A 15,453-nucleotide genomic window follows, 5' to 3' on the forward strand; every position below is an offset into this window, starting at 1 on the left:
TGTGCACTATTCCGAGAAGAAAAAAAAAAAACCTTGCTTGGGTTTTGCTAGGCTAGTGTTACTCCAACTTTAATAATAGTGGCCGTTCGCAAGATCCCTCATGTCCCTCCTCCACGTTGGAAGTTATTACAGTATTTCGGCACCATTTTATTTTTTTATTTATTTGCATTTTTAAAGCGCTCACACAGCCCAGGGGCATCGAGGCGTTGTTACAGCAATATAACTTAGTTGCATATTTATAACACGCTTAATACACAGAGGATTCTACGCGCGAACCCGGGGATCGAGCCTGTGTTGCTTCATGTCGTCTTATTTCCAAGGCGAGCACGTTGCTGCTGAGCTATCTGCCCGGGACTCCATTGGAGAGTGGTGAAGCTGAGATGGAGGCAAATCTGTGAGCCTTGTTCAACCCTTGCAGGAGAAAGAGCGCAACATACTTGCTTGTCTCCAGAATAGTGCATGTTCTTTGTGGGAGTCGTGGTTGTTGTATGGTGTGGGCTTGCCAGGGCCCACACCAGCATTCACACTCAGCCACGCATTCACACGCCAGGGACCACACGGGACACTTGTGTGCTGTTCAGGTCCCCGGCTCGAACTGACGGGCTGACCGTCTTTATTTTTAACGCGCATGCGTGAGCCTCGATGTCGCTCGCGCATGCGTAAACAATGCGTATGCACTACACAACAGTGGTGAATGGGAATGGATTCAGGGGGTCTTGATGATAGATGATGACATTGGAATGTGAAAGAAAAGTGGATGGAAGTAAAATGGGACAGCAGATGGAAAAGGAAGATTGAGAGATTGATTTTTCTACCCTACTTTTCTTCCTTCTGGATATCACTCTTTCGCTGTGTGTTCAAACCATTTTGTCTAGCTCAATTAATGCATTTATATTACATGAATGTACTTACTTTTAAGGGCATGATTAATTGGGATTCACGTCTCAGGTTATTTATTGTGCCTTAATCTTCTGTTTCTATGAATAAATATATGAGACCTGTCTGAGTTTCCACACAACCCTTTTCCTCCAAGGTGCTTGGTTTGCCCCTTATGGGTACACTGCATCTATTTGAGAAAGAGATAGAAATGAGATAGAGAGAGAAAGAGCGAGGTGCATTGGGAACTAGTGAAATGTGACATGTCTGAAAAGGGCCATGGCTATAAGTGTAGGGTGACATACTGCAACCAGAAAAGTCATGGGTGGAATGCTTTAAATGAATCAGAACCACAGGCAATGTTCTGGACATCCTTCCACACCACCGATATTTAGCCTGTCTGCGCCATTGCAAAGGGGTCCAACACATCAGTCATGTACTGCCCCTAATGGGAGCAGTCCAGCCTGAACTGCAAGAACAGTTCCCCCCTACACAGAAACACAAGCAACCCCAGATATGTTTTGACCTTGTTGGCCCTCATCACTGAGGTGCTGTTTGCTTCCCTATGGTGCAGCGAGCAAGAGACCCACGTCTCTCACCAACTACAATCAAAAAACTGATGGGTGGAAGGTTTTCAATACATTTGAACCACTGGCACTGCTCTGTCCCGTGCCTGATGGACCTAGAGACCCAAGCTCACTGATGAGGTCCAACAAGACCGAAGCATGTCTGGGGATGCTTGTGGCCTCGTGCAGAACTAATGTGTCCAAGCAGTTTGGTACTAAGCCTGATTTGCATACACTCGTTCCCCTTTTGTAATCGCGTTGCAGGCTAAGAATGAGGGTTGCGCAGCACAATGCCAGAGGTTAAGATTAATTCTAAACATTCCAGCCATCATCTCTTCTGATTTGTAGAAGTGTAGGGTTGCAAGTTGTTTTGCCTTGGAAGGCATACTCACTTATTCCCCCCTCTAATCAACTCCCCTCTAAGAACTCACACTACCTCAGACTACAGACATATAGTCTTCACATACAGCCGCCATAGGCATATCCACTAGCACATTGACACAAATGAAGCCAGGACTAAACCTTCATCTTTGGCCCCATCGTACTGTCCCACATCGGCGGCTAACCAGATCCAAAGTGCTCTATCAGATATTGGGATATTCAGCATTGCACACACACATCCATACCCCTAAACCCACCAGTCACTCAAGCAGCAACTCAAGGAAGTATTAACCAAACAAAGGAGATTCATGGGGATTCCCAATCCAAGAAATTGTTTGGAATAATGGGTTAAAATGAGGCACTATACAGTGCACATTCTGTTAGAAATTGGGTCCAAAACCAAGCAGTGTGTACTTGGTTTTGTTGGGTAAATCTTATCCAAATATTCAATAGATGCAAGTCACCAACAGTGCAGAGAAATTGATTTTCATGATGCCTTCCCCACAACGTATGCCAGTATAAAAACATTTTCAAGTAGGCTTTGCCCAGGCATCTCCATGTTGTTTGCAACAATATATGGCAGTATTGTCATATATGAACATACTCATGTTTGCTTTGTGCATGATCCAGTAATAATGCAATAAGAAAATGCTGTCCACACTGGCTCCGCCAATATATGGCAGTATATCAACGTAAGACCATTCCTCTGTTGGCTTTGACATTAAAAATGCTATGCCACAATAAGAAAACATGTCCAAACTGTAGGTACAGTCTAGATTATAAAACATATATTTGCTTTACCCTTGTTGCCTAGTAGAATATGTCATGGCACACAAACAAATAGCAAGACTGGCTACACCAACATGCCAGACAAGTATCATAACAACACTTATCAGTCTTCCCTTATCATAGATGCCTAAAATAAAACGACATTCCACAGTGACCGGCTGCACCAACATGTCACTCTAGCACCTAATAATAGAAATCATACTTGCTTTATCATGGATGCTCATTACCAAACTCTGTAGTAGCACACTCACCCCCACATCCCCACCCACCAAAATCAACTCTTTGGCCCAGCACCAACACAAGCTCACACATATTCACATAACATATACTCAGTCATTTACACACACCATTCACACACTCATTCACACATGTAACCAGTGACATATCCATCATACATTGTTGTGTCACATACACTCATTCAGACACACTACGTAATACATAATAATCACCCTTGCTTTCATGCATCCATAGATAAACACATGCGTGTACATATACATTATAAAAATGCAGCAATCACACTTATACTTTCTTTTTTACAAATGTTTCCCAAGAGACTCCTCTACAGGCAGTTGTCCGACTCAAACTCTCCATGCAGACGGGAACGAGGAAGCAGGAGGAACTTCCTGGTTTCTGACATGTGCAGCAGAGCAGAAGTGCCTTCATTTCTCACTGCAATTGGTCCGGAATTTAAATACTTTCTTTCTGGAGTTAGAGTGCACCCACTCTGACTCCATGAATAAATTATTTCTTTGTGAACAAAGTAATTTCTGTCTGGACATGGTGCAGTGGGACCCCAATACCGCAGAGTCTTCGGAGACCCCTGCCATGCTGGTGGCCCTAAGGGTTCATAAACATGTCATTCTGGCTACCTCTTTTAGCTGTGCACTGCATAGCTTTACATCTGAGTCCCACAAAAAACTATTCAGTCCAGCTGTCACACATTCTCTATCATCTTCATCACAGGCCTCTTATGCCAGCCTATGCACTTTATGACACTGCCTGGATACACCAGAGGACCACATGTTCATTATTCTCCAAAAACTTTACTTCTGAAGAAACCAAATGCTACTCCTTAAGAATCTACATTTATAACTGGCCTATCAAACAATTCCCAAAAATACAGAGAAATATATCCTGAGAAGTGGGCTCGCAGTGGACCTACCCCAAGCAATGAGCAACTTTCATCAAACACTTCTTCCACTAAGGATGCAATTCACGCTTACTCAGAAATGAAGTCTGGCATTTGTGACAGCCAGCTTGTATAATCACTCTGAGAAACTAAACTTGAAAGAACATTCTGACAAAACCTACCATTACAACCACTCTCTCAGAGTCATGAATGGCCAGCTCTGCGACTCAAAGTGCCCAACATCATATGGCCTTTACGTTGTACATACAGAAGCACATTGACTATTTTTTATAGCAATGTTGCGTCAACTTTCTTTTTTACAATTGCTCAGGGTGAAAAACTTAGCTGAATGTAAAAAAAAATATGTGTTGGTATTGTTAATTATTCAAATTATACAAATGTAGAATTTGTTGGGAAATAGTGATCTCAATTCAGTGATTGCTACATCGTAATGTCCATAGTCCCTCTTATTTGTGAAAGTACTGAAAGTACTGAACCTGGCTATTTCAATAGACTGTACATCATGGGAAATAAGTAAATATTTCAGAAGTGTAAGTTTCTTGAAAATTTGGATTTGATATAATAGACCAACATGGTGTGTATATTGGGAGATCCCTGACCCATTTTCTGTGTAATGGCCAAGTACAGGATGGGAGAAATAACAAAACTTGCTTTGTGCATGCCTAGAAAAATAATGTAATTTAAGGAATTCCATGGTTCTATCAATGAGCATGTATGGATGCTAGCTCTGAACCACTCAAGGAAAAAAGGGTGAGAGTTTTTAAACCCATTTTCCCCACTTTATGCTAACCATTGAAAATAACAAATGTGCCTTTTTACATGTTAATGCAATAGGAACACCATTGAAGTGAACCTAGTAAACATACAAGTTAATAGACATTTTTCTTTTTGCAAGCAATTTACACTGAATTGTTGTATAGCCTGTCGATATATTGAGTTTTCTAGAATACTGTTTGAAATACTGACATGTCTATTTAGCAAAGGAGGGATGTTCATTGTTTCAATAATTAAAAACTCAACAGATTTAGCTAGGCAGGGATGTTCTGATTTAATATTATTGTCTATAAAATGAAAGCTTTGCCCTGAAACCTTATTCACTTTTCAATGCATGGTGAAAGTGTGCTCAGGATAAACCAACTGTGAATAAAGGTAGGTGTGTGCTTTGAAAAGTCTACATTTAAGTTAAATGATGGTTTGATAATTCAATTAGTTAGAATAGGATCATTCATCATGGTAGTAATCCTTGACAGCGAGATTTCAGAGAGATTGGTATGATTATTATTTTTTTTTTTAAATAGACCTGCTTTGCAATCCTTTTTATTTCTTGCCCAAAAGTGAAGGGAGGCTGTAGAGCAGATTGATGGCTGAGTGGATGTCCCACTGGAACAATTTGGGTAATCCTGGTCAAATCACTTTGTCAGCAAAACCTAATGGGAAAGCAGGTACAGCTAACCAGAGTCAGACCTCTAAACACACAACTCCAATAGTAAAAAAGTACAATTTAGTAAAAACATGAGACAAATGTCACTACCTTTCATAATTTTCACTCTTGTAACAGTTATTAACAACACCCATCACTGTCTTTGCCACCATTATCTACCCTCCAAGGCCCGATACCAGCCTTGACCCTGGGCAATTTGCCTGACATCCACAAAGAATGCCTACATTCTGACATTTCTGATGACTATTTTCTGATGCTGATTTAGTAACTTACCTTTGTAGTAATTGTCTCGGCTCCATCCTCAAGTTGCTCTGCTTCTCTTCTTCCACCAGGCTCTGAGCTGTCCATCTTCACATCACCTCATCCACAATTTAAATGGAAAGGGGGTTCTTTATGTAATTACTTTCAATGCATTATGGTGGGCATTTTGCATGAAGTTTAATTTTCATATTCATATATGATTGCAGGCCTGAATATCTTGTACTAAAATAAAACATAAAATAAAAAAGGAACACCAGTTTGCTATTCACCACAACACCTTTAGTTAGAGTTTGTAGCATCTGGTAGTGGCAGTGCAGCCCTACTTAAAGGCCCTAACTTAAATCAGGTACGGTAACATAGGCAGGTGGGCCAAAAATAGATAATGCTGTACATAGCTGTGGAAATTATTGAGTAATTACGCTTATTCCATGCCCGAACTATGCACAAAAACCTTAATATAACACTTGCGATGTAGTATCCTGTATTCTAACATGGGGATTTCAAAAACAAGATCCCATGAGCCAACCCAGGATGCCCCAAAACTCCCAGGGCCAAAGGAAAACATTGGTAAACCTCATATTATCGTGGGAGCCTGAAGATCCCCCCAGCCAAATACCCCACCTTTGAAGTAGAGCCTCGTGCTTAAAGATAAAAGCTGAAGCATTTCAAAGTCACTAGGGATCAAAGAAACACATTTTATTTTTAAAGCAATGGGGTTCTGTAATAGTTCTACTGTGAAATGATGATTGTTTTCCTTCTCCTTGACCTCTCCATTCAGATTCACAGTTAGGTCCCTTGTTAGGGAGTCAGGTCTATGTAAACTAATCAGAAGGTATTCCTGTGTGCACAGTTGCTGACCTGCGATTGATACAGTGGTGGAAAATATGAGACCAAATCACAACCTAAAACATTCAGAGAAGAGTTGATGTGGTGTTCTTTTGCATTTCTCTAATGATTGCTTCAATCCGAATTGCTAACCATTTCCCCTTACAATTGTTACTTTCGTATGGTGATTTTCAAATTATGTAGATTTAGTGTGGCAGTGCTTCTCAATGATGGAGAGAAGCGTTTGTTTGGTGTTAGAAAGTCTTCAAGCAATATCAGACTGTATCGTAGGCCATTTTGGGGGTCCTGTTACATTTTGTTTGTTCTTAGGTGGTACCACTGCTTATGCCTTCAAAAGTTCTTTAAGTCACTGTGACTTTGTAGTGGATTGCCTGACCAGTGATCTGTCCCTTTGGACAGTTTTAAACTATTCCAGGAATCATTCATATGTATTTATTTATTTATTGTTTGCTTGTTAGGTGCTTATACAGTAAGTAAATTCTGTTTCAAAGCGCCCATAGGGCAACAGGGAGGGGGCAAGGGTATGAGAAACGTCAAAATACACCCAAATAAACATATAAAATACAATGGGGGTGGGAGACAAACCTACTATGTGAGTGCCTTGTGAGTGTTCAGAACGTGGACGTGCAGAACCAAGGGAGAATGGTGTAGGTGCTGGAGCGCTCATGGGTGGGCAACAGGTGAAGTGTAATGTATGGTAAGTGTGAGTCTCCAGGGTGTAGGGTGTGCCGAAGGCAAATGCTGAGGATAGATAGAAACTGCAGGGGATTTGGTGTGGGAGGTCAGGGCCCGAGGATCATTAAAGGCCCCGAACACCAATCAAGCAACTGTGAGATTAGCAGAGGAGAGAGGAGGAGGGCAGTAAAGAGGAAAGTCTTGAGGAACATCGGGAATTTAAGAAATTCCTGCTCAAGACAAAGAGGGAGCGGAGGCTGTTCCCGAAAATGGGAGCCAGCTGAAGAAAGCGATCGACATCCTGAACTCTGTTTAGCAAAAAGCTTTACACACAAAGAGTTGGTGCCAGAGGAGCAAAGAGGTCTAGAGGGGGAATATTTGGTAGGAGAGAGTTGAAGATAGTGTGGTCCCTGGCCCCAGACAGCCATGTGGATGATACCGTGTGATTTGAATTTAATCTGTGAAGCAACCGGGAGCAGTGAAGACTTTTTAGGGCAGTAGAGATGTGGTCCAACAGAGAGAGAGGAGTCGATATAACTCCAAGGTTTTCGGCCTTCAGAAAAAGGAGCAGAAGGAGAGCCCATGGAGGAAGGCCAGAGTGAAGGGAGGAAGTCAGGAGCAGGGTCCGAATGGGAAGGATACCAGAACACACTATTTTAAATGTGTACAAGTTGTTATTATTATTTTTTTTAAGTGTTTTTTTATATGTTTTTAAAAAAACCTTTATGATACACCAATGCAGCAATATAACATACAAGATAAAATAAATTGATTAAAACCTCATTCTCATCAGTTCATTATGTTGTTAAAACACTTCCTTATAGAGAATATCATATTTCGCATTAACATTTTTTCCTTCTAAAAAAGTATGTGCTGTTCCTCTATCTTATGAAGTAAGAAATAAAACTGCAGGTCAATACCGTATAAAGTGCAATCTTCTATCAGGGTTACAAAATGCCTAAGTGCAAAGAGGTTAAATGACAGCCAACACTGACCCGTCAGATGTTATATTACTACTAGAGCAGCTTTTCCACACATTTTCATAATTTAAAAATAGAAAGCATACCTCAGATCAATTCCGTAATAAGTGCAGTCTTCTGGCAGGATTACAAAGTGCTTAAGTGCAAAGAGTTTAAGAAGGCAGCTACCTCCAACACAGCAGAAGTTAAGTTGGGCATATTTTCCACAAGTTGTCATTATCCAATTCATGGAGAAAAACGATTTCTTGAGATGTACCGATATTTTCAACTTTAAAACTGTGCATTCTAATAATAGCTGCCTTGCAGTTTCCACACCTTCTTTGTCCTCACAGAATCTTTAAAATGCATCCACACTACAAATCGAACCCCCCTTATCATCACCTCTTTTGTCAGCAACAAGTTCCATCATAAACGCATTAGGATCTATCTATAAAAACGCAGTACACATTAATTATCTTCCTTAATGAAGTTTTAGGATGCTTAATATTGAAACAATGATTTGTCAGCTGTGCACCTGGCAATGTATCCTTGATCTCATATGAGGGCATGTTAGGAGTTGGGGATGAATGCTGTGAAAAAATCCTTGCAGCATCTGTGATGTGGGGGCATCTTTCTTCTTTTGCAGGTTAGTAGGTGGTCAATAAATGGTCTATGCCTATCAGAGAAATAATGAGGCCTGGGTCTGTCAGAAATGATAGTCCCCACTAGTCATACAGAGCAAGTGACTCAAGTCGCTCTAGTATTGCTTGCCTCACTTTAGACAGGCAGGCATGGCACTTTGCACTATCAAAGGCGTTGATAAAATCTGAAATTCTGCAGTGATGTCAAAACCTGCACTTGCCAATGTAAAGTGGCCATCACTACCGTTGCAGGTTCAGTTAAGTTGAGTCTTGGCAACATGAGGCTCTTCCCCTGGTAGCCGCACACCCTGCAAACAGCTCAGCAGTATGGGATAATAGTGGAAAAGACGTTCATTTGGGTTTGGTATGGCGATACCACTGAGTATCAACTGATTAGAAGTTACACCAAAGTCATTTCGCTCAGACAGAGGTGTTGCAGAGGGTTTTGTCCATGGTAACGTGACCAGAAGCTTGCTGGCGCCATCACTGGTAGTTGTTTGGGCTAATTTCTTTTTTTTTTTTTTTTTTAATGCAGTGAGGGGCTTGCAAGAGGGAGCGGCAGAGAGCCGAGAAAGGGGCCGGGGAGTGCATGGAGGCAGCACGGGGAGGAGGCAACCTGTTGGATGGGGCATGGCAGGGCTAAGGCCTAGGCTCCTTCGGGAAAGCCATACATGGCATACCCACAGTGGGGGGGGGAGCAACCAAGGCGGGATTGCACCGCAAGCCGGTGAGCTTACCGGGTGATGGTAAAATGGAGCACGAAGGCCAAGGAAGGGACTGGGCGCTCAGGGCTCATCTTGCTATACCTACAGCGTGGGACCTTGGGGTAGGGCTGGTAGGCGGGGGAAGCGCCTTTCCACGTCGCCGGGGAAAAAGGGAGTAAGAGAGTCATGGTGAAAGGGAGAGGCGAGACACACAGGGCCCATCCTGCTGGGGCATTGTGGGCACAGGCAGTGCAGCCCGGGGAGCGAGGCTCCTCATCTCCCTCTCATACTGGCCTTGAATGTAGGCTGCTGTATTTTGTTGTGTCAAACTCTTTCAAAATTGCAGAGCAGGAATCAAGAGTCTTCCAGCAGTAGGAAGCAGGACCAAAGAGGATGCCTGCCTTGCCAACAGGGCCTCATGCAGGCTGCTCCTTGCTTCTGCTTCCCTTTCTGTTTCTATGCCGTGACATTTCTTCCCCCAGCTATTGATTGGGGCAGGCCCCTTCCCCTCTTTGGCTTGTTATGGGGCATGGTGGGTGTGCCCACTAAGGGTGGTGCATTCCGCCTGCCATCTTATAATGCGCAGTTGCCATGCAGAGGACACCTGCTTAACTCGTAGACTCCGGTCAGACCAGCTGATTTCGTTCTCGCCTACTGTCTCTCACTGGCTCGCCCCCCTGCCCTCCACCTAAATGAACCCCCACCTACAGCCTTCCCTTCACCCTGCTCGCTTTTTACTTCCTCACCCTGCTGCTGATGCTGCTGCTCCTACGTTCGAGAGGCATGTGTGATCATGCACCCATGCTAATCACAACAGGCTACCTGCCATTCAGGAGCTATTAGCCTGTTGAAAATTGGCATTCAATACAACTGGGCTGTCGAGTTGTAGTGGAATTTGGAAGCCTTAAAAGACACATGTTTGACGAATGGAGATTTGCGGGCAGAATGGCACGCAAATCCCTGTTTTACACGCAAATAAGTCCGTGGATCAGGGCCATGAACTTTTGAGAGTCAGTCCTGGGAGATTAATGCTGATCTGTCTGAGAGAAGTGACTCTGGTTTAACGTCTAAGCAGCTGATACTCTGTGCTACTTGCATACCAAACCCAATTGAAAATCTTCTCCACAATTATCATGTACTGCTGCAGAGGCGTTGCAAGGGGGGGCTGATGGGACTATAGCCCTGGGTCTTTTGGATGTAGCCCCGGTTAGAAGCTCAGGGTCTTCAACCAAAAGGCTAGCTAGCCCTGAGTCCCGACAGTCACGTAATTAGCGTAGCCCCGGATCTTTTCCAGACGTAGCAACACCCCTGTACTGCTGGGCTGTCTGTAGGGTCCACTCCCGGGTCTCATATTTCTGGCTTTGGATTTACAATCAAATCCACACAGTCTAACTTACTGTTCTACTCATGGGCCTAAGTAAAGCACGCCAGTCCGTTTCTGAGAGTGTTTTTAATACCAGACTGCATCAAAATTGTGAAGAAAGTCCAAAAAACAACCAGAGGAAAACATGTCTTCGAGCAATGCAGCCTGCAGTTCCAATAAGGGAGACAGGCAGCTATCTTAAACCGGCGCTGGGAACTTGAAAAGGTGTTCCCGTGCGTGAATAATACTTCCCCTTTAACCACAACCAGATTCAAAATCAAGATAGACTTCATTTGCATAATTACCAGGTTGCCAGGCTGCATGCTATTTGATTTGAGCTGCTACATAGGTGAGGAACCTGCCATGTACGACTTGATTATGTTTAATTGTCATTAAAACAATCTTTAATCAAGACAAACTACGGAGAATGTCTGATTAGAAATGAAACTCTTCGTACGGTAATTAGAAGAAAAAAATGCTTTTTTTCGCATGTGTGGAAGGTGGCAATTGTAAGTGCTTGGGATAAGGGGGTTGAACTAAAAAAGATGAAAGATGATGTGCCATGTTTACAAATAATAACATATAATGACTGTTTACTTTGAAAATATACCCCGGGGTGTATTTAATATTATTTTGTACATTGCAAACATGGAAAGCATGTATGCACAAATCTGTCTTTAATATTGTGAAAAGAACAATGGAATTTAAAGATAGCTCTACCCCATTGTTTATCTGCAGACACAGAATCACCAGGTGCTTCTTCTTCGAGGGATACATCAGGGTTAATGGTGAACATGCTCTGTCCTTTTCTTTCCCTAGGAACGGAGCACGGATCTATTCCGCCGAAGGTGAAATCCCAATTTATTTCCCTCTTTGCAATGGAGCCAGCATTTCTGTTTGGCCCTAGGAGGTCTCTGGTTGCATAGCCTTGGGCAGCTGCTTAGGAGTCCTTTTCTGTCACCAGTCCTCATACTGTAGTACACATGTGTTTCACCCACTTGGATCATTACAAACTACCCTGAGCCTGAAGGATCAGTTTTGCTCTGTTATCTCTATATTACAGATATGCCTTTACAGGTGCACGTGCACCTCATTCTAATGACCCGTTTGTGTTCTGTCAATGGAACATACAGAAAGAACTGCGTGCCTCGTTATGAGCATGCCCTGGTGGAGAAAATGCTGGTAAAATGGCCGGTATTACCGGGTGTGGAATTTTGTTCGGGACCAGTATACTCCGAGTCTGCTGGTAGGGGCAGTGAACCACTGGCAGGCCTGACCTGCCGGTAGTACAAGCCCCTACTGGCAGAATATTCACTGAAACAGAGGTTCTAGTGATTCAGGGGTTCCCATCCCATGGAGTCCTATGGAGTGGGAATTTACCTCTGTTGCCAGCGCCTGTAATTTCCCAGTAACACCAGGATAACAGACGCCGGTAGCTGTAAGAGGAGTCTGCCAGTAACCCGCCAGTAGAACCAACGGGTTACCGGCAACTCCCAATTTGTGCGAGCATCTCAAAGGACATTTTAACAGTTGTACCTCCAGCCATACTCAATTTTGTTTTAATAATAAACTTTATTTTGCATAAATAAAGCATTCACATTGGCCAATAAATATGATATAATAGGTCAAATGGCTATAAGGGCCAAAATAACCAGAAGACATACTTTCTTTGTGTGCACCACCAGACTCTGGAACCCGCTCCCTGTCAGCAGAAGACTCAGCCCCTCATTAAAACCTTCCAGGAAACAGCGCAAGACCCTCCTCTACAGAGAATGACTCCTCTCTAACATCTAGATCCACACACCCTCCATTCCCCACCTAACCTGAGACTGGGATATCTGCACCCCCTGTTTCCTCTCCTGGATGCTTGAAGATCATTTGCTGCCAAATGTCCTGCCCTCCCCCTTTGCTATCTCCCCGCACCCTTGTATCTCTGCTTACCTCACTATGCTCACCCCCCCCTAAGACTTGTAAAGTGCTCTGTAGCTTCCTAAAGCTAGGTCTGTGCTCAATAAATACCAAAATAATAATAGAGTAATTTAGCGGGTGTCCAACAAAACATTTGTATGCAATTCAGTTAAACCCAGTAGTAAAATATAGAAGGCACCTATTATTATTAATTAAAATCCACAAGGTATGACTAAAACAGGAAGGTAACAAAAACATTAACTAAAACACATACACACACACACACACAAACTATAGGAGACAGAGACACACTGCAGTATGTGGGGAGACAAGAAACAAGCCAATGCATACATTTCAAAAACTAGCCCGACCAAGGTGAACAAGTGTAGAACTCCATAAATCCACCACAGACCCCACTGTACTCATCGAATCCCTGACCTATCGAACATTCTTTCCTCAAAATCTGCTTTCAACTGAAAGCTTTATCCATACCTCCCATAACCTTAGAGTCAGTTCATTGGGCAAGAGCAATACTCTACACATAGTAAGTAAATATGCTCTTTCTGGCCCAGGATCCAAAACGATAAAGCCTAGACACTTTCTGTCAGAATTTGGACCCCCACACTCCCAGGACCCAGTTTATCCTGCCATAAGTCCCTCATTCCTGGGCAGAGCCACACCATATGCCCCAGGGAGGATCTGCTACTGCTACAGTACCAACATCAATCTGAATCCAACAGCCAAATGGCTTAGATCCAAACTGGAGTTAGGTACAGCCGGTTGACTTATCTTCTGATGGCTCAGCCTCAAGAGAGGTCTACACCACCAACCAGCAAAGCGGTTAGCTCTTTCACCCATTCGTCATCTGCCAGTTCTATGCCTATGCCCCCACCCCAGAACCACTGCATGTCTTCCAAATTGCCCCCCCTTCTGGCACATTTGGAATGTGTTTAACAATATCCCGGGCCGTTAGGCTGGATTGCTCCAACAGACATCCCATTTTATCATCAGCGCCCAGGACATGAAAATGCATTCTTATCTTGTCCCGTAGTAACTTCCGCAAAATTACATCCATTGCTTTCACAACAGCGGGCAAGCTGTTCATATCTATACTTAACTTCCCAAAATAGGGCTGCAAATCTCCATTCAGCCTTCCCATTCATAGTGAATGCTCATTGTCACCCAACATTTCTTGTTCTGGCTAGAAATTACTTATTTGGATGTCAGGATTGCCATATGCGAAAGACTTGCAGTGCAATTATGAATTGTTAACCCGGGATATCAGATACCTAAGGGTTATTAGGGTGTTTCTCAGAACCTATGGGACTTTTTGGAAATGTTTTCAAACCTCTGGAGGTTAACATATATGTATTTCTAGGTGTCATGGCCTGTATTTACAGTTCTACTCAGGGAGGGCATATGCCTGGATTCTGCTGCAAAAGATAGTGGACTGAACACAACATGAAAGCTTGATCTGGGGAGATCAAATGCACCCCTTTCAAAATCTATTTGGAGTTTCTTCCCCCGAAACATCATAGGGAGTTTTGCAGTGAACTACAAAAGGTGTTGTACCCCTGCGAGTAGAGGATTACCAGGAGAATGTGTAAATAGCAAGATCTTCAGTAGATTGTACATTTTTATAGTGTTCACATTCTCTCAGAGGGAAAGATTCAGTTTGTCGTATCAACGAAAATCCTTATCCAATTCCAAGGCCATCATATAACAGTTATACATGATCACTCTTTTTGGTTCCCTCACAGTATGGATCCTCAATTGTTTCACGTTGCCCAACGACCATTTAATTCCCCATGTATTTGAGTGGCCCTTAAAGATGTCTGAAGACGTCCTCAAGACTACCAATGTTCCCAGTTTATTTTATGACTAGATATCCTTCCAAAACTATCTATCTCTGGTAGCAGGTGGGGGCCCAAAAGATCGAGGTCTTATAGGGAGATGACCATGTCACCTGTATAAGGAAGGGTCTTGTGAGTAGTCGCTCTCAACCTGATTCTAAGAAACTCCACCTTTGCACTGATCGCTGCTACTACTGCAATTGCCAAATTAAAAAGAAGAGGAGATAGAGGACAGCCTTGCTTAGTACCCTTCTCCAAATTGAAGAATTAGAAATTATATCATTTGACAAAATCCTAACCAAACCTCCATTGTAGAGTGTAGAGGAGGAACAAAAGTGTCTCTTCCAGAAAGCCCGCCCACACATTGCCTATATGTTGGAAACCGGAAGATGCAAAATGCACAATGCCTATAATGGCCCTATACTGCAAAAAGTCCTTGAAACGAGGTATCAATTGAGAAGGCCTTATAACATGTAGCAGTAGAGAAATGACAATCTTTTAAAGGAGATTCTAGAAGAATTGTGAAGATGAATGAAAGACGTCACATGAAGCAGAAATGAGTAACCCAGAAGAGATGCCAATGAAGAGAGTATATAGACCTTATGGAATCTGATGGTGAAGTAAAGAATTGAGCAATATTTCATGTGCGGAATGAAGACTGAACATGCGGAAAGCACCGAAGAAAATGCAGTCATTTTATAATTATATAGATAGACTAAGTAATCATAAGGCTGGCTATACGTAGTGAATAGACTGCAGGTGGTGCCACCATTATATATATATGTGTATAGAATCTGGATGCTCCATGACGTATTTTAGCAAACTAGACCCCCATGAACAGAAGGGCTGAAAGTGTGGCATAGTTGAAGAAAAGAGCTGAAGATGATGGAAGTTTCATGTGAGGTTGTCTGGCCCAGTGTCAAGGGTTGGGCAGCCAAGAAACTGGTTATCTATTCGAGAAGCTGCAATGAACGTGGGAAGCGAGGCGAGTTCCTGTTGAGGTGCAATGGAAAAACACTAGAATCATCATGTTTTGTTCA

The sequence above is a fragment of the Ambystoma mexicanum genome, chromosome 11, assembly GCF_040938575.1.
Source record: "Ambystoma mexicanum isolate Mex_15411 chromosome 11, UKY_AmexF1_1, whole genome shotgun sequence".
NCBI classification, from domain to species: domain Eukaryota; kingdom Metazoa; phylum Chordata; class Amphibia; order Caudata; family Ambystomatidae; genus Ambystoma; species Ambystoma mexicanum.